The sequence below is a fragment of the Melopsittacus undulatus genome, chromosome 18 (genome assembly GCF_012275295.1).
Source record: "Melopsittacus undulatus isolate bMelUnd1 chromosome 18, bMelUnd1.mat.Z, whole genome shotgun sequence".
Taxonomy (NCBI): Eukaryota; Metazoa; Chordata; class Aves; order Psittaciformes; family Psittaculidae; genus Melopsittacus; species Melopsittacus undulatus.
Window position 1 is genome coordinate 3,530,792 of NC_047544.1, and position 18,054 is coordinate 3,548,845.

Below are 18,054 nucleotides of genomic sequence, written 5' to 3' on the forward strand. Positions count from 1 at the left end.
GAGCTGCCTCACTTGCCGTGTACCTCTTGCACTCTTATATGGCAGCTTACCCTTATACACAGGCTTCAGACATTCAAGATGTGAAGTGTCAGGAGGCTGCTGCCAGCAATTCCCTAAGGAAGACGCCTGGGATCTGGATATTGCAAGTGCTACAAGACCTTCTAAGCTGAAAGCCACAGCACAGCACATCAGGCTGTGCTTCTGTCCTCTTTCCCTTCCTTTTCCATCAGGAAAAAGCTCCCTTTGCCTGCTACCTTTTCCCCTTTCCCTCTCCTAGCCCTGATGAGTGTCTCCTCTGCTCCTATTCACAGGTAGGAACAGGAATAGAAGAGCCTTGCCCTGCTCACAGCCTTGTCCTGCAAAGCATTCCTGCTGCTGGACCAATGTCCTAGCGCCTTCCCCAACATGCGAAGCCTGGACCTGACCAAGCCCATCGCATCTGTGGCTGAGGCAATGAGCAAAGGGAAGCGGTGCCAAAGCAAAGGCTCAGGCTGGATTTCAAGGGCTGCATCACAGGCTCAGTAATCCTGCTCTGTCTGCTGGCTGTGCTCTAATCTCTTGTGGCAGCGCCTGGCTCTGGCTCCCACTAGGGACAGGCTCCATCTGCGCAGCGCTGATAAGGGCAGGGAGGGTCTGTGCATCACTTCCTTGCATGGAGCCCACTCTGAACACGCTGCAAGTGGATGAATCCCAAGTGCCAAAGAGGCTGGGGACTTGTGCTGCTCTCACGGTGTTTTCTGGGACACAAAGGCAGGAAGCGAGCAGCCACGCTGCTCCACATTGCTGGAACGCACATGTGCATCCTGCTGCGCTGCCCTCTGTTCCCTATCTGCCCACTGCTCCTGTCTGCAGCCTGAGCAGGGACTGCAACTCCTTCACATACAGCACCCGGCACCAGGAATGGCTGAGCTGGCTTCTTGCTGCGGAGCTCGAGGGGAGATGGGACCCTCCACACACAGCTCCTATGGTCCTGCTCTGGACAGGACCAAAGATGCCAAAAGAAAGGGCCTGGGTGCCCTTTCCAAGAGGTCTCTGACCCATGCCACACCACCACATAGCACCAAGGCAGGAGATGGGCAGCATACCCGCTCAGAGGCTGCTGGTACCCATCAGACCTGCTCACTGCCTGCAGAAGCAGTGCTCTGATGTTGAAAACAGCCCATTCCCTGCTCAGCTGGAAGAGATGCAAGGACTTCTTACAGAGAGGGAAGAGTGGGGGAGATGCAGTCACTGTGAGGGTTTTACATGCCTGTATTTTCTTTGCCCTCTACCCAAAGGTATCCCACAGCCAGAGCTGCCCTGCAATAGAACTGTGCAGAGCCTCTATTCCCAGTTCCATCATTCAGCCCCTGCCTTTCCACTTCCCTGCTCTCTACCTTCAGAGTCTCTGGTCTCACTGTGGAAAATGGCTGCTCTTACACCAGAGAAGAGGAATCCCAATGCAGACTTCCAAACAACAAATCCCTTCCCATGCCTTGGGGAGCAAGATGCTCCCTGCCCCATGGCAGTGAGACCTGCTGGCTGGGAAGCCTGGCCCACTCTGCATGGAGCTGTGTGGCAGCTTTGCCTTAGTCCCTGCATGGCAGAGGCAGAAGGATGCAGACCAGGCCCATGCAGCCATCCTTGGGGCAGGCAGCCAGTCCAGGCACTCATTCAGTTTTGTTTCTTCCAGGCCTAGCTACTGGAAAGCATTGTCAGTGAGGAGCAGCAGGCTTTGCTGCATGAACAGCTTCCTATGGTTGCAAAGGTCTGGAAAGCAATCACACCACTACACAGGCTCCTTGCTTTCCCAGGAGCTTGGCCATGAATGATAACTCTGCATCTTCTCTTTTGTGTTCTTTGGAAGCTGTGTGCTCCTTCCAACAGGGAGTTTAGCAGCTCCTGCTCTGTGTGCTGTAGACATCTGTTTGCTGCTCCAAACCCCTTATCGAGAGCCACATGGGCCACCCTTCATCTGGGTACGAGGAGCAAAGTCAGCTGAGGCATCTTGCAAACAGGGATGTGCAGACTGTTGTGATCAGCACAGAAACAGCAACGGGAGGGCCACAATCTCTCCCAAGAGCCTTTCCAGCAAGGCAACACCCAGCAGGCTGGGCAGCACATCATCACCCCAACAACCAAAGAGCCCCAGGACCAGCAGTGAGATGCCAACCTAAACCCTGGCACCAAAGCCAGGTGTTGCTATGGGTGTCCTACCTAGAAGGTGTGGGGAAAGGTCCAGCTCACACCTAGGAGGTCATCCGGTCCCTTCCAGTTGCTAGTGCCAGGGTGCTGGCATCCAAGGTCAGTGCTGCCAGCTGGGGAGGTGGAGCAAGAGCCCCTGCAACAGCCCCTGATGTTTGCCTTGACATTTCTTGCCTTATGTGGGCTTGTGTCCAGGAATGGGCATGATCCTCACCCTTGAGACAGCAAAACCCTTCCCAACCAAGGGATTCCTCTGGAGCTGGAGCTCATTTGGACCTCCCTGCCTTGCAGGCATCAAGTGCTGGGTCTGCAGGTGATAACCTGGATCCTTTCTCATCAGATGAGAAGGATAAGCCAGGCCTGGAAACACAATAAAGCAGCTGCAGAGATTAAGAGCAGTCAAAGATGGCACCCAAGGTCTGCCTAAGATGATAGGGAAGGTCAGGAAAACCGAACTGGAGATTCACCTGCTCAGAAGCAGCAGTCACAATGTGCCTTACAGGAACTTCCCTTCCTGTATTCAGAGGACCCTGACACTCTCCATGCTGGAAACAAAACCTCCCGGCAGGTTTCTGCCTTCCAAGTGGCACAGGCAGCATTCACAGAGCATCTCCAGAGAGCCCACAGCAGCAAAGCCTCAGGCAGGCAGCGGAGCACAGAGCAGAGGCCACCAGGCACAGGCTGCAAACCCAGATGAAAGGGAAAAGCAAAAGCACTGGGAAAAATCCATCAGATAAAAGGATAAATCCATACACACAGATTCTGTTCTCCCATCATCCTCATCTGTGCCCACAGGATTGAAGGCTGATAAACCCACATGCCCAAGTTGTGTTCTCTGAGCATCCTCACCTCTGCCCACATGATTTAGGGCAGGTTTGCATATCTTAATAGCACTGAGGAGAAGTCAAGACACAAGAGGTCATTTCTGCAAGGCATTGGCTTTGCTCTAATTCCATGCACCAGCCTGAGCCCTGTGTCCATGCTCCTGTCTGCTGAGCTGAGATTCCACCATAGCCCCAGGGCATGTACCAGAGGCTGATGGCTTTTGTGCCCTGCAGAGATCCCAGACCAGGATGCAAGGGGGAGCCCAAGTATCTTGGGAGCATGCAGGAAATGAAGGATCTGCTCTCATTGCAGCAGCAAGGGGTTGTTAGAGCTGGAAGGGAACTCAGCTGGCAGAGAAGTCCCATAGCAAAAGGAGGAGGGAAGGAAGGAAGGCAACTTGTCAGTTTGAGAGCCCTGAGGAGGTCAGGCTTTCAGACCAGCCCCTCCATCATGCTCAGTCCTCCTCCTTTACATAACCACGAGGAACTACCTCTGGAAAGCCCCTTTTGAACACTCTGAACAGGAGAGGCAGCTCTGCACTGTGCAGCTCAGGGTTAACCCCATCCCTGCTGGCCACATTCAGATCCAGACCCTGTGCAGCCGTTTGGTTCCTTCCTTCCCCCCTCCCTGGTCCCCTTGGCTGGCTGCTGGACCTGGAACCGGTTCAGGTCTGTAAGGGGGGATACCAGAAACAGCTTAATCTGTGCTCAACAAGGGCTTGGGAGCTGCCCCTGGGCAGCAGACTGATCCTTCTGATAAGGTGTTACAGCCTCCACCTCTATGGGAGCTCCCAACCGCTGCTAAGGGATTCTCTTAAGTAGCAGCACTAAGACCTTGTTCTGCCATTCACAAACCATCACTTCCCCAGTGCAGTGCGGTGCTGGGTCCAGCAGCAGTGAGTGGAGAGAGGAACAGGGTCCAGAGGTCCAGACAGGGACCTGGAGCCCAGGACAGTGTTCCTTCCACACAGAGCCAAAGCAAGGCAAGAACTAACACAGCTGAGACCATGCACATCCAGGGGGAAGCTGTCACTCTGCTTTGATGTGAGCAGGAGCCTCTGCTCCCTGCATATCCTGAAAAAGAAAAGCTATTTTTACCTTACCAGAAAACACACAGACTGTGACTGAAGACAATACAGCAGCTCTCGCTCAGGCACTACACCATAACAAGGATTACAGCTGCTGAGAGAGAAGCAGCAGCATTGAGCTCCTTGTTGTCTCCTACTTTCCTAATGCACTTCCTTCCCTCGGACCATGACATCCGTGTGGACACCAGGGAGAGCTCTAGCAGGCTGCCAGTGCAAGGGGAAAAGCAAAGATGTGTTCTGACCTGCCTGGTGCAGACCAGGGACTGGAGCACACCTCACACACCAGCTTCCAGCCTGCCCTGGGCAATGGGCATTGAGGAGGTGCCCTGGAGTCCAGCCCATGCCATCGGGGGCTGCACCAGTGCCTCATGGAGAAGCTGTTTTGGCTTTCCTGGTGATGCTTACAACCTGCTCCTCACTTCTGCAGTCTGCTCTGAGTCACTGTCCCTACCTCACTCCTGCAGGGCTCATCCACACGTGCATTGCCTGCCTGCACCGAGCTGCATGCTGTGAGCATCGCAGTGCCATGGCTGCAGGAGATGCACTGCGGCCAGGCCAGTGCTTGGGGTGCAGCCTCCAGAAGCCATGCAGGGATGAAAGCACTGCCAGGAAAGCCCCTATAGCACAGGCCTGGCTGTACAGCTCTGCCTGAGGACGGGCTCCTTGGAGAGCAAAGGGATGTCATCCCATGGGCCCGTCCAGAGCTTCACTGGGTGAAACAGCAATGATGGGAACAAGAAAACCAACATTTACCACTACAGCAGCACAAAGAACCAGCACTTGGGGGCACCTCAGCAAAGCGCTGGTGGGAAGGATGAGGCAGGTACAGCACCAGGGGGATGTAGCCTCAATGCCAGGCTCTGACACTGCCTTCCAGCATCACCTTAGGCCAGATCCCAGCAACCTCAGAATGGCAGCAAGCCCTTCCTGCCATTTATGATCCATTTAGCTGCAATCTTTTGGGGACAAGGGCCATTATCTCTGGACCAGCCTTAAGTCCATGTTACCGGCCAGGACAACTCCTGTGGGCAAACCAGCACCCTGAGACCTGACCTGGTTCCTTCCCCCCCAGTCCCTCACCATGCCCAAGTACTCACCCTCAGGTAATGCAGGCATGGCATCGCTGCAGGAGGGTCAGCCTAGCCTGGGCACTGCGATGAGCCTCGCACCCCGAACGCTGCAGCCAAACCGAGTGTAAGCAGCCCAACCAGAGGAGCTTATCAGCATCAGGACTCTGCCCTATCACCCTTCACACGTCCCCACTGGCACCGTGGGGAGGTCCTGTCTGGTGTCTGGAGATTACACATCTCACGTCAGGGGCTGGGGGGCTGGACAAGGGTGCTGAGGGAGGGTCATGCCTGAAGCACGCTTCATAAACATGCCCCTGGGGCTGTAAACAAGGAGGAGCCCATAAGCTGAGCCCTGCTCTGCATGGGAAGGTGAGCCTGCAGCTACACAGACCAATACAAACCACAGGGGAGCAGCTCCGTGGCCAGAACCACGTTGTGGTTTGTGCTGCACAAAGCAGGCTGGGCCAGAAGACCCCACGTTGGTCACCGGTCTCTGCAGCCCTTGGCTCAGGCATAGTCCCAAATGAAGGACACGGAGATGGAACAGAAGTAGTGAATGAGGTCTAAGTGACAGCAGCTCCAGGTCCTTTGTAGGGCCCGGAGCCCACTGCAATACAATGAACGCGCCCCTTTCCCCCCTTCTACCTGCACAGCAGACTCCTGCTCCAGCATCCCTTCAGGAGATCCTTGCTTGCAGCAAGAAGGCAAGGGGTCCACAGTGGCTGGTGCATGCCCTCTCTGAAAGACACGCAAGGCAGTCACACCAATTGTCCCCAGGAACAGACCTGCTGGAGACCGTTCCCATCCCACCCGCTCCTGTGCTGGGGGTGACACCGTGTGGGGCAGCGAACCCTTGGATGCGGGCGCTGGACTGGGGACACCCTGGCAATGGGAGCACTGGGGGTGCAGGGAGCATGGCTTGGCTCCTATCGCCAGCTGCCATCCGCCCTTTGGGACTGCAGGTTCAGGAAGGACAAGGCACTTCATCCCAGGGCAAACCAGGAAGGTGATCGCACTGGGAAAGGGCTGGGAAGCATAGAGATAAACACAGCTTGTGGCACTCCAGAGGGAGAGAAAACAGCTCTACCAGCTGTGTGTCCCTAGTGAATTCCTATGGAGCAGCATCCCAATGGAAGGGGTACAGGACTGGGGAGCACAGCACTTGGGATTCCCTCCCAGCCTGGCTGAGGGAGGGAGCAGGAGATAGCTGTGGTTCCTGCAGGCACCATGGTGGCACACAGGGTGTTTTGGCACATGCCTCCAGCCCACGTGGTGGGCAGCGGTACAGAGATGCCCCAGGTCCCTCAAGTCCTCATTGCCCCTAAGGCAGAGCCTTTCTGCAGCCGTAAGGAATGAGACAAGTGCCTGACTTCGGGGGTCTCTTTGCCACGTTGATTCCTGTCCCTTGTTAACCTGATCCATCTGAACCCTTCCCTCAGCAGCTTGCTTTACTGGTGCTTTGTCACCTTTGTCTTGCCTCTTACACCCAACAGGAACACCTGGGACACTGCTTATAGCTCCGGAGAAACCAAGAGTACGGGAACAACCCTGTCTGAGGAATCAGAGCCTGGCAGACACCAATACAGCGCGAATAGTTCCTTACCACTTACCTGTTTTCAGACCCAGAACTGATATGGGTTGTGTTGCTCATTCCCTAACATCTTATACCGAGTCCTCTCCTTAGTGACATCCATCTGGATGTCCCCCTAAAGGCCTCCAAGGCCGTACAGGTAAATGTGTTGTACCCACGGAAGCTAACACCGAGTTAAACTGGACCTCTGCAATGGGAACTGGTTCACAACAGACACAATAGGAATGCTCTGTAAGAAACAGCAGCTGAGATTTACAGCAAATCATGGCTGTCAGATCCCACAAAGGCCCTGTGGGCTTCAGGGCATTTTGCAAGCCAGGGTTCCAGTATTAAGTGCTGTTCCCTGGATGCTGTATTATCTGATACCCACAGGAACAGGAATTTCTCCCTCTGCTGTCCTGAGAGGGTTCCTGGGATGAGACTCAGCATCCCTTAGTGCATCCCAGGTTTACACCTGAGATAAAGACATTGAATCCCAGCAGCAACTGCAAGCGAAGTCAATGGGGAGGAGAGAAGCTGCCAGGAATTTCAAAGGAAGAAGTCTCTAAAGGGACCTTCTCCTTCAGCTGCAGAGGTTTGGCTGCTCAGGATACACAGTTTGCCTCTGACCTTTGGAGGAGCTCAACTGCCCTATGATGTAGCTGTGGAGGAATGCAAGGCTCCTTCCTCTGCGTTGTTATCTTCCATGTAACTGGAGAAGTGATCTCCCACTTCTGCTGGTCTATCCTCAGCTGTTCTTTTCCTTTCATTTGAGGGAATGAGCAGTGTATGCAGCAGAGAACCTCAAACACGTTAACTTGGGGAAGAGTAACTCACTTTAACAGTGGGCTCAGGATGTACAGTTTGAGATATGACACCAGGATGCGCACAGGGCTGATGGCACTGGAGGAGAGCAGCTCCATTGGGCACTCGCTGTACCCTAAAGGGTATGTGATGTCTTCACATCACTCCAGCAGTTCCCTTTCTGCTTACCGAGGACAACTCTCCCCCTGTGTTCCTGTCACGTCCTGAGGCCCCACGGGGCTGCCAGGCTCCCTGGTTCTGCTCACCAAGCTGTTCTCTCCAGAACGTGAATGCAGGTTTCAAGCTGTGTCAGCAACAGAACTGAATAATTTAAACCCTTGGCGATTGTGCCACTGCTGCCCAGTCATGGGTAACAGAAGGTGCTCAGACAAACAGCACTGCTGGTGCTGGCAGGAGGCTTCATCCTGCTCGGAGAGAGCAGCAGTGATGTGGGCATAAATAACAGGTAGTGATGCTCTGCAGTGCTCAGACACTGCTGCTCCTCTGAGCCCTGCTTTCCTGTGGCACTCATGGCTCCTGGCACAGGGCTCCATCATTCCACAGGAAGGCCATTGGAGCTGCCGGTGCCTCACCTCTCAGAGGGCAAACCCTGCAGCTTCCAAAGAGCTGGAATCATCAGCCATGAGCCACACAGGAAGCATGGGAAAGGTCCACATGGACACCTGCTCTTCAGCTTTCTATAGCGGAGGAGCTGTGCCAGGTTCTGTGGTGGGAGGGGAACACAGGTTTGCCATGCCTAGAATTCCCAGCCTTTGCTCTCCCAAAATCTGGACATTTAGGCAGCCCTTTGTCCCTCCCTGCACACACACTGAGCACACAAACAGCTTCATAGCACAAGCCTCTCTTGTGTCTTATACATGAGTCTTTAGGTGTTTGCTCATCACTTGGATAAGCCAGGCAATGCAACTGAGGTTTCATCACGGTGATTTATCTTATTTATACTCATTCAGGCACAAAACCTCAGGAAGTCACATTCACAGGCTGAAGACATGAAAGAGCTGCAGAACTCCCAAAGGAAAGGGATATTCATGGCCCATTGCTCATGCTATGGCCTAGTCCTGTGTTTTCCTGGCTGCAAAGGAGATTTCTGCCAAGGTAGTGTTCAGCAATCCAGCTCTCAGATGCAATGGACCAGAAGACATCTCACCCACAGGATTAACACGCACTGATTTGTCTCCCTGTTAGAGAGCTGAGAGCAAAAACCATCACCTAACTCAGCCTGGATCTGAACAATCCCAGTTCTGGGAACTCAGGCTTTGGCTTTATGCCCACAACACGGGCCAAGGGCAAATCACTTCTTAATTACTGCTTCTGATGCAGATTTCTGCTTTCACTCAGGTACATACCGATCTGAAAGACGTAATCAGACTCTTAGGCTGCAGCTAATGCACCCCAGCTATTGATCCTACTGGATCCACTGGTCCTGCTGTAATCACAAGACTACAGCTGATGCCTGAATGCTATGTCTATTTGGGGATCTCAGGATGGAGAGATACCCAGCACTTGGCTACAGTGCATGCCTGGAGGCAGTGCAGACTGACCGCCTGCGAGAGCAGATGATTGCACAGTCCCCACTGGCAGGATGCTCTGCTCCTCTTGGAAAGGAATCTTCTGCTCTGCTGCTGAGCATCAAGCAGGAGAGCCAGGAACTCAGATCTCACCCCATGTTTTCATTGTACCTTTATCCTCAGCAGTCACCTGAGGTCTGCAGTGGACCTGGATGCTATGGTCTGCACCAAGATCTTGTTGCTCAGGTGTGTTAGCACAGGCAGTTGGAGAAGAACTTAGGAAACATTTGTGTAAACCTCTTCTCTTCAGATTTGTCTAAATATTTTCATTTTCTGGGTTTAAACCAGAAAAAAAAGGCTTCATCTTCCAGGTATGCAACCCTGTACCTGCAGGTAGGCTCTGTACCTGCACCCCTGTACCTAGGCAGGCTCTAGTTCAATATTCACAGCAAGAAATGAGCTGCACGCCTGTGATTTGATGTTTTCCTGGAGCTTGCTGAGGGGCTCAGTATCAATAACAGGGCAGGGAGGTTTGCACCAAAAAGGAAATGAATCCCAATCACTGCTCACACCACACTTGGCTGGGATTCGTTCGGCTTTCCCCTCTGGACCGAGCTGGTGCACAGCTTGGCAGGATGAACAGGATGAGGAGCATCACCAAGAAACTTGGTGGAATTCTGAGCCCAGCCATTTGTAAGCAACATCAGTGGCAGGGCTGCAGCTTAGCAGGGATTTGTGGGCACAGGGTCAAGGAAAAGCAAAGGAAAACAAGTCATAGGAAGTCCCTGTTCTCTGCATCTCTCTCATTGCTCTGGGGTGGTGTCAGGGAAAAGAGTTTCAAGGAGTGGAAATTGGGCCCTGAGCATCACTGAGGGCTGGATACTGCTTGTGGAAGAGAGATCCCCAAGGACAGGCCCTCCGCAGCAGCAGACACAGAAAATAAAGGCTGCACATTAAGTCTGGGCCCCTACAATGAGGACAGGATCCCCATTTCCCATGACATTCCTTCCAGGGCTCTGGCGATGCTTTACTGTTTAGCAGAAGCATGTGCTGTGTGCGGGGCTGCTTTTGCCCAGAGGCAATTAATACTGGTACAGAATGAAGTCCAACTTAATGAGACTTTGGAGAGGGATGAAGGTGGAAAAACATTGGGCTTTTACTGTAATTGAAACCCTTTATATGGAACTATTAGAGCTCAAGGCCATGTTTTAAACCACCACAGGAGGCTGCAAGTGAAAGCAGCAGAGCAATGCCCATGCTCAGCCCATACAGCCCCTGACTGCACACCTTGCAGTGTCAGCACTGTCTCAGTGGGCAAGGCACCAGCCTCTCAATCCCTCTGCCCTTGCTCTTCCTGAAGAGCTTAATCCAAGCCTTCTGAACTGAAAGTTAATGCCCTGAGGTCTGGAGTGCAACTGCACATCCATACTCATTCCCAGAGCCCAATTCTGTACAGGCATCTAAGAGCTTGGCAGCCTGTGCCTTTGTTCATCCCCTTGCTGAGCAAGCAAAGGAGCCAAATGCTTTCTTGGATGCATATCCATCCATGTTCTGATGACTCCAGGCAACTTTTCCTCATGGTTAGCTTTTCCAGGTGCCATTTATTCACTTACTGAGCATCCTTGGCCTTCCTGGGCAACCTGATCAGAGCATTACAGCAACAACAACAGCCCAAGCCTCTGCATCCTGCTCACAGCACAACAGCCTGCACCCTTCTCCATTTCCTATAATGCTCTGAAGATGCTTGGCTGCAGAAAAGCCACTTGAATCCCTGGAGCTCCATTTAAGGGTAATTAATGAATGATTCACAAAGGACGTGCACATCGCTGCGTGCCCACAGCCCTGCTCGCACCCATCAGCTTTTGGGATGATTTCATCGCTTCTCCTAAGGTCTGGTTCAATTACGTAAGATGCCTCTGGATGAGAGAAGCAGAGTCCCAGAAATACCCATCCACTACTTTGGGAAGTGAGAAATTCTGCAGAGTAGGAGTCAGGGTAGAGCTCCACTGACCCAGCAGAGCTGACGGGAGCCTCACTGTTGTTCTAGAGTGGAAGGAGATCAACCACTTCATGGCTGTATGTAAGAAACTAATCCATTCTCCCTGCATCCTGCTCTTCACAGCCTGAGGAATCCTCCTCTGGAGAATGGGATCTGAGCAGATCATTCTCCAGCTCTGCAATGGGGTGTAATGTCCCAGCAGGACTAAGCTGCCAATGGTCACCATCACACCAACACAGGCACAGGCATCGACTGTGCAATGTGGCAGCCATGAACCAGCCCTGATATATTGGCAGCAGCTTCACAATGGCTCATTGTAATGCTTTTTGGGATAACATAAGACACGTAAATCAAGCTGTAAATGAAGACAGGAGGGTGGTGAGGGAGGACATCACTCACTCTCACGGTTTAATCTGCTCCTGAACCAGTAGAGTAGCACAGACTGAACATATTCAGCTGCCCCATTTTGCCTGGAGAAGCTGTGGATGTCCCATCACCAAAAGAGCTCAAAGTCAGGTTGGATGGGGCTTACAGCAACCCCATCTAGTGAAAGATGTCCCAGCAATCCCTGGGTGATCATTAAAGGTTCATTCCAACCCAAACCATTCTGTGATCCATGGTTCTGTGATTATAGAGACAGGGAACTAAAGCCCAGGTGGAAGTAAGAGGAAGCAAAAATAGGACCAGTGAATAATGGTTCCTGGATCAGCTTACCCTGACCTAAAAGCTGGAAAACTTGTGCATGTCAGCAGTGGATGACAGCTCCTGCTCTCAGTCCAGCATCCAATTCTGCATTGCAGAGCAGGACCAGGCAGAGTTTAGGGAATAGGCACTGGCAAGTCACCACCCAGGCAGCAGTGGAGAACCCCAATGTGCTCCTATGGATCCATGCTACAGAACAGATCAGGTTTTGTGCTCCCACAGGTCTCCTGCAGCCTGGCAGAGAGATCAGCTCCGAGTTACTTCAGGGTAAATGCAGAAGGAGAAAATTGAATTGATCATAATCACTTCCATGGTCTTTGCTCCACTCCTGTCAGCAGCAATCCTCCTGCCTGCCTTCCTGCACCTCTAATGTGCACCCCAGAGCCTCTGTCTTGTACCTGCAGGCACAGGTCAGAGCTGCCACCACTTAAACACAGCCATGTCTTCACAGGGCTTAAAGCTCTATGCTCACCCCTGGAAATCCACCGTATCCAGCATGTGCAGGGCACAGCAGAGGCACCAGAGGCAGACATCCTAACAGCATTAGGCATCTACAGAGTCAATGCTTGAAGCAGGACTTGCTGTCTCGGCTCCCTGGAGAAGCAGCGGAGAGAAACAGGCATTTCTAAGGGTACAATTCAGCTGACCTACTTCCACATGCGGTGCAGCATGGGAAGGACTCCCTCCTTCTCTTCCAGACTAGAGGGAGCTGAGGTGAGCAGTTCAGATGCAGAGGTCTGCATCACAGCACCCCTAAACTGAGGCAGACCACCCTGTTACAGAGCAGGAGACCCACTGAGCACACTCATGTCCATCGTGGCATGGATGGGGAGCAGCCCTGCTCTGTCCCAGCACACCCAGCAGCACAATCCCATCCCAGAAGCATCCAAATCCTCTCCGCTGGCGCTGCCATGGCAACGCCAGAGTGAGGATGCGCCAGCCTTTGATGTGCTGATCCGTTCAAAGCATGCAAAATGCCATTCCGGAGCTGGGGAGCGGCGGAGGAGCACCTGACTGCCCTGGAAGATCTCTCCAAGGAGCAAGGATTAATGTGTGCTGGCAGGCATCGCTACCATCTCCTGCCATAGCAAGTCATTACCAGCATGCTGCTGTTTCCGAGCTCCGGTTCACCCACTTAGTGGAGTTTAATATTTAACATCAGACAAGTTGCTGTTTCAAGGGGTAATTTGGGTTATTAATAAAAAATCCCCCCCCAAAACCTCCCAGTGATTCAAACATAAGATGCTGTTACTCCAGGTTATCAGTGCTAGCAGCAAGTACCGGGAGCTGAGCACCACGAGAGCACTGGCCATAGGGCAGTGAATGGGGAATGAGGAAGGCCACAGAAAAGCCAGCAGAGCCACGTCACACACAGCATCAAAAAGCAGGACTTTAAAGCAGAACGAATGGGTGAAAGATGCCCAAATATCTGCAATTTACCCAAAGTGGCCGTGGAGGGGCAAAACCCACAGAATAAACATCCCTCATGTGGCCTCTCTGCTGCCTCATAGGATGGTGCTGCTGATCCCTGCTGAAACAGTGTCAGGACACAGGGAATGCTGCTGCCTCGACATTTTGGATGGATATCGAGTGATGTTGTCCATGCCTCAGTGAGCTGCTGCTTGGCCTTAGACAACTCCTCTGGCACATCCGAGGGGCATAGCTCATCATTGGCAAGGGATGAGCTCACAAGTTCTGAGAAGGAGTTTTGCTGATACAGGACGGATGGACAGCAGATATCTTACCCTTCTGTCCTGTGATACTGCAGCTCCTCTTACTGCAGCCTCAGCTCCGCAGCCATCTGACAGTGGGGCTTGAGAGGAAGCATCTCCCCAGTGCTCACAGAAAGGGGTCAGCTCATGGACCAGCCTCTTGCTGTTTAACAGGAGCGAGTTGTTCCGCATCGGTGCGGTGGCACGTCCAAGCTATGCATGCTCCACTGAGCAATCTGTGCTGGACCAAACCTCCTGTCACTGTGAGCTGAGATGATGCTGCCAGGAAAAGAGCTGAAGAATGAAGAAGCTTAGGAAATGAGAGCCTGCAGGCATCTCCTCCAGCTGAAACAGCCCCGTGCCAAAGAGAGTGGCCACAGATGAAACTTGTGTTTCGGTATTACAGATGGGAAGCAGCATCGTAACACTCCCCACTGCAGTGGAAGCAAGTCCAACATCAAAAGCCAAGTAGGTAAGTGTTCCCTTTCTGAGAGCTCTCTAGCACAGCACCAGCCCACACTGGGCTCCCCATGCCCACTGCCAGCTTGTGGATGTTCATCCGCCACAGGATGAATGGAGGGGGAAAAGGAAGGAAGGAAAGGAAGAAAAGGAGCCCCAACATCCCAAGCCAAGAGAAACTCCATGCAGAGACCCACAAGTCAAGGACACCGGATTGTTGAAGTTAGCATCTTATTTAAGAACATACCCTTTACTCCTATAAGCAAATCCATGGAACAATATTACAGTCGAACATTATTGATTCAAATAGCAGAGTAAGAGCCTAGCAAAGGTGTGCTTCTGATTGCAGCACACAAGGAAAGCTCACACTTCAGTCATCAGCAGAGTACAGCTGAGCTTCAGACAACCAAAGGCATCTGCTCTTCAGGTTACCTGAGCAGTGACGTGTGCCATGCTAGGACACAGCTCTCGGGCCTGAAAGGCAGTGCCTGCAGCTGGGGCAAGGAAGGAAATCAAGCTGAAGAAGACACTGAGTTCAACAGCAGCATGTTTGGAGATGGAAGGATCAAATGCTTTGAAAGCCTAGAACAGCATGTCCCAAAACCCTCACCCAAGGCAAGTCTGAGCCCCTGTGTGTGTGACCACAGGCTGGTTCAGTCCACCGGAGCAGGCAGCTTAGTCCCTGTGAGGTGACAGCACAGACACGACCCTCTTCCCTTCCCCAGTGTGTGCCCTAAAGAGATGACAGGCCCTCAGAGTACATCCCATCAGTGCATTAGGATGCCAGGCATCTGCGTTGCCTCGAGGTGCATGAAAGCACCAGATGCTATGAGGGCAGCATTGGAACAAGACCTGGATGGAGCAGTCAGAGCCTTGGCTGCCCGTGGCCAGCATCAGATAACTGTGCAGTGCTCATGGGATACACGCACCAAGGGACAGCATCTTCCCTGTGCTCAGAGATGCTCTGTGCAAGCCGGGAATGACACTGTTAAAGCTGACGTGTCCTCATCTCACCCCACACCTGCCTGTCTCACCCACCAAACCAGCACATTCTCGTTGCATTTATCTTACTCTTTGCTTTGTGCTGCCATCAGCAAGTCCTGGGGAAAACAGAGTGCTCTCCCCATTCCAGGCATGGCATCCTGACAGGACTAAATGGACTCTGAATGCACGATGCGTTTCCTGCTGAGCATCTGGAAGTTTTCTGGATAAATGACAACGTACAAAGGTGGAAATATTTACAATTCCTTTGCAGAGACCATCACATCAGTTAAGAACCTAACACAGTTTATACCCTCTGCAAAGGGTTTCTGCACTGTTCCCTGCATTCCCCATTAAAGGTCCAACATATGCACATGAATGCACCCTACAAGCCCTAAAAGCGCAGTCACCACAGCACAGTGAAGAACCAGAGCCTTGTTGTCTTGCTGCAGTACTTGGTGCTTAAACAGGAGCCTTCCCAGTGACCTGGGCACACACTCACAAACACACACTGCCTTCTTTCCTCATCTCTCTCTATATATATAGAAACCTCATCTGTTTCCTAAATGCTCTCCTGCTGCTGCATTCTCTCCCTCCGCCTCCCAAGACACTCCGGTGGGTACCTGCCGCTGTGTTCCTGCCATTCTCACTGAGGCTGCAGTGTATTGAAGCCATAGATTTAACACAGTCCCTTATGTCTCAGCCCCTGTATGGCTCTGCCTGAGCTCTTCACCCAGTCAGCAAGATGGGACTCGCAAAGGGGAAGGGAGCTTGGATTTTGCTGCTGTTTGCAGTGTGGCGGCTCCAAACATGACATAGTTGGGCTGAAAAGGAAGCGTGGGTAAGGTTCTGCCCTACTGAGCAGTGCTCTGGTAGAGAGAAGGTGTCAGGAGCTTCCCTGCACCAAGAGGCTGCCCTCCACTCATCTTGGGTCTATCCAACCCAAGGCTAATGTGTTCAGCATCTGCCCTCATGGCATCCTGTGTGCTGGACGTGAGGACTGCTCAGGAGACGTAAGTAGGGCAGGGAACCCAGAAATGTCTGCAATCCTTGACCCATCCTTCCCTCACGCCCCCAGTGATGCTGCACCTTTGCGGACCAGCATGGAGAGGATACATTGCTGAAGAACCTTGACACACTTCAGACAATTAAACCAAATTAGCATAATTCAGACTAAACTTCTAATTTTAGCCCTCTGTGAAGCTGCTTTCCTTTGAGCTCAGATTGGGCTTGCTGCACCTCAGCTGCAGCACAGCACAGGCAGCTCCTACCCCAGCCCCACAGCCTGTCACAAAGGGCATTGTCCATTGCTGCTTCTCCTGAAGGTCTTGCTCTATGGGGCTCGCTCCCTGTGCACAGCAAGAGTCACCACTGCCAAGACACCAGGGTAAAGAACTTGCTCCCGAAGCAGATTCCTGAGTGCTACAAGGCTCCAAACGTGGCTCCCATCATTTCCCAGACACCGATAAGCGGTGGGCTCCGAGCACATGGAGATGCCATTAGTACCTGAATAATTGAAGAGCCTGCAGAGCAGCAGTGCAGAATGGCACCAGCCTCCCCCCAGCAGCAGCAGCAGGGGCTGCTCTGACCTGACATCCCTCCCATCCAGATGCTGTATTCTGCTCATGCTCCAGCCGCTCCCCCTCCCAGCACAGCCTTTCCCTCCTGCCTGGAAATGTCATGGAAGGACACAGGCACAGCCTCCAGAATGCCTCGCTCCCTGAGCACTGTACAAGCTGTTCTTCACTTACAACTGACGTTAGTGCTTGTGGACAACTGCTTACTGGGAAAGGGATGCACTTCCCAAGTCAAACGTGGTGTGTTATGTATTAGGTCGCATTAGAGATGAAGCTCTCGTGGCACCACATCCTGCGAAGGGCAAGGCAGGTAGATGAGTTCTTTCCAACCCTAACTATTCTATGAATCTATGACAGTGAAAGAAGAAGCAAGCAAACACCAGAGGTACTTCTACCATATAAATGTTCTGATTTTTCCAATGGGGCCATTGATAGGTCTTGGTCTGTGCCCATTGCAACAACACAAACTGCTCAGCCAGAAACTCCTGCAACCTCCCCACTGGGAAGGAACTTTGAGCAGGGTAATCTCTGCATTGCCATTTCCTTCCTGCAGACAAAGATGCCATTAACACAAGCACTGCAAAGAGCACAGATGCTCCCACTTTAACCAGTGCATGCTGCATTGCAACCTAATAGAATCATGCTAGAGAGTGATTGTGAGCAGCAGCGAGTGAAATGGGCCAGAGTTTAGTCAAAGGTAAGTTTGAGACAGCCTCTTCTTCCTGCTGATTCAGTACCAGACAGAGAGGGATGGAGTGGAAACCTTAGTGGGCTGTGAGACTAAAGCCTCAGACAGCAGAGCAGTACAGCACAGCGTGATGCTGGTTCCCATCCTGACAGCATCCCCATCGGGACAGAACTCCAGCGGCAGGTCAGGCAGCCTCGGAGGAAGCATTGTCACACACAGCCCCTGTGCTCCCCAGCCCAGCCGAAAGCAAGAGCTAAATATTTATTAAGCTCCTATGAATCAGAGGTCTGAGTCTCCTGACAGTGCAGGCAGCTGACGTAATCCTCCCCATGTCCTCATGGGGCTTGTTTCCCAACAACCTTGGAGGGTCACAGCTACCTTGGAGTCACACAAAGCAGTTCCATGGGGTGTGCTGGGCAGAGGGGGGTGTGAGTCCTCCATCTCTGAGTGCATCGCATCACCTCTGATGGAGCTCAGGCTTCACCCCACTTTGATAGCAGCTATGTAGGGAAAACACCTTCCCAGCTTTACACAATGGACATTTGCAGCAGGGAAGCTGCTGCTTTGGACCCAGCACACACACAGCCCACAGGAAGGTTCAATCAAAAAAGCCCTTCAATCCAAAAACCCTATGGAAAGCCTACACAATAGGCAGCTAGCTAACAATCGAGCCTATTCCTGGTCACACAGTGCGATTCTTTGCCTATGCTGGCCCTCCAGTTAAAAGCTAGGGTCTTCCTTGAGTCCTAAAGTCTTTGGCTTTCCTGATATCCTGCTCCCCTTCTCCCTGTCTGCAGCATCACATTCCGGGTACCAATTCCTTTGCAGAGCTCTGGAGTCCAGACACCCAAGGCAAAGAGGTGCTGG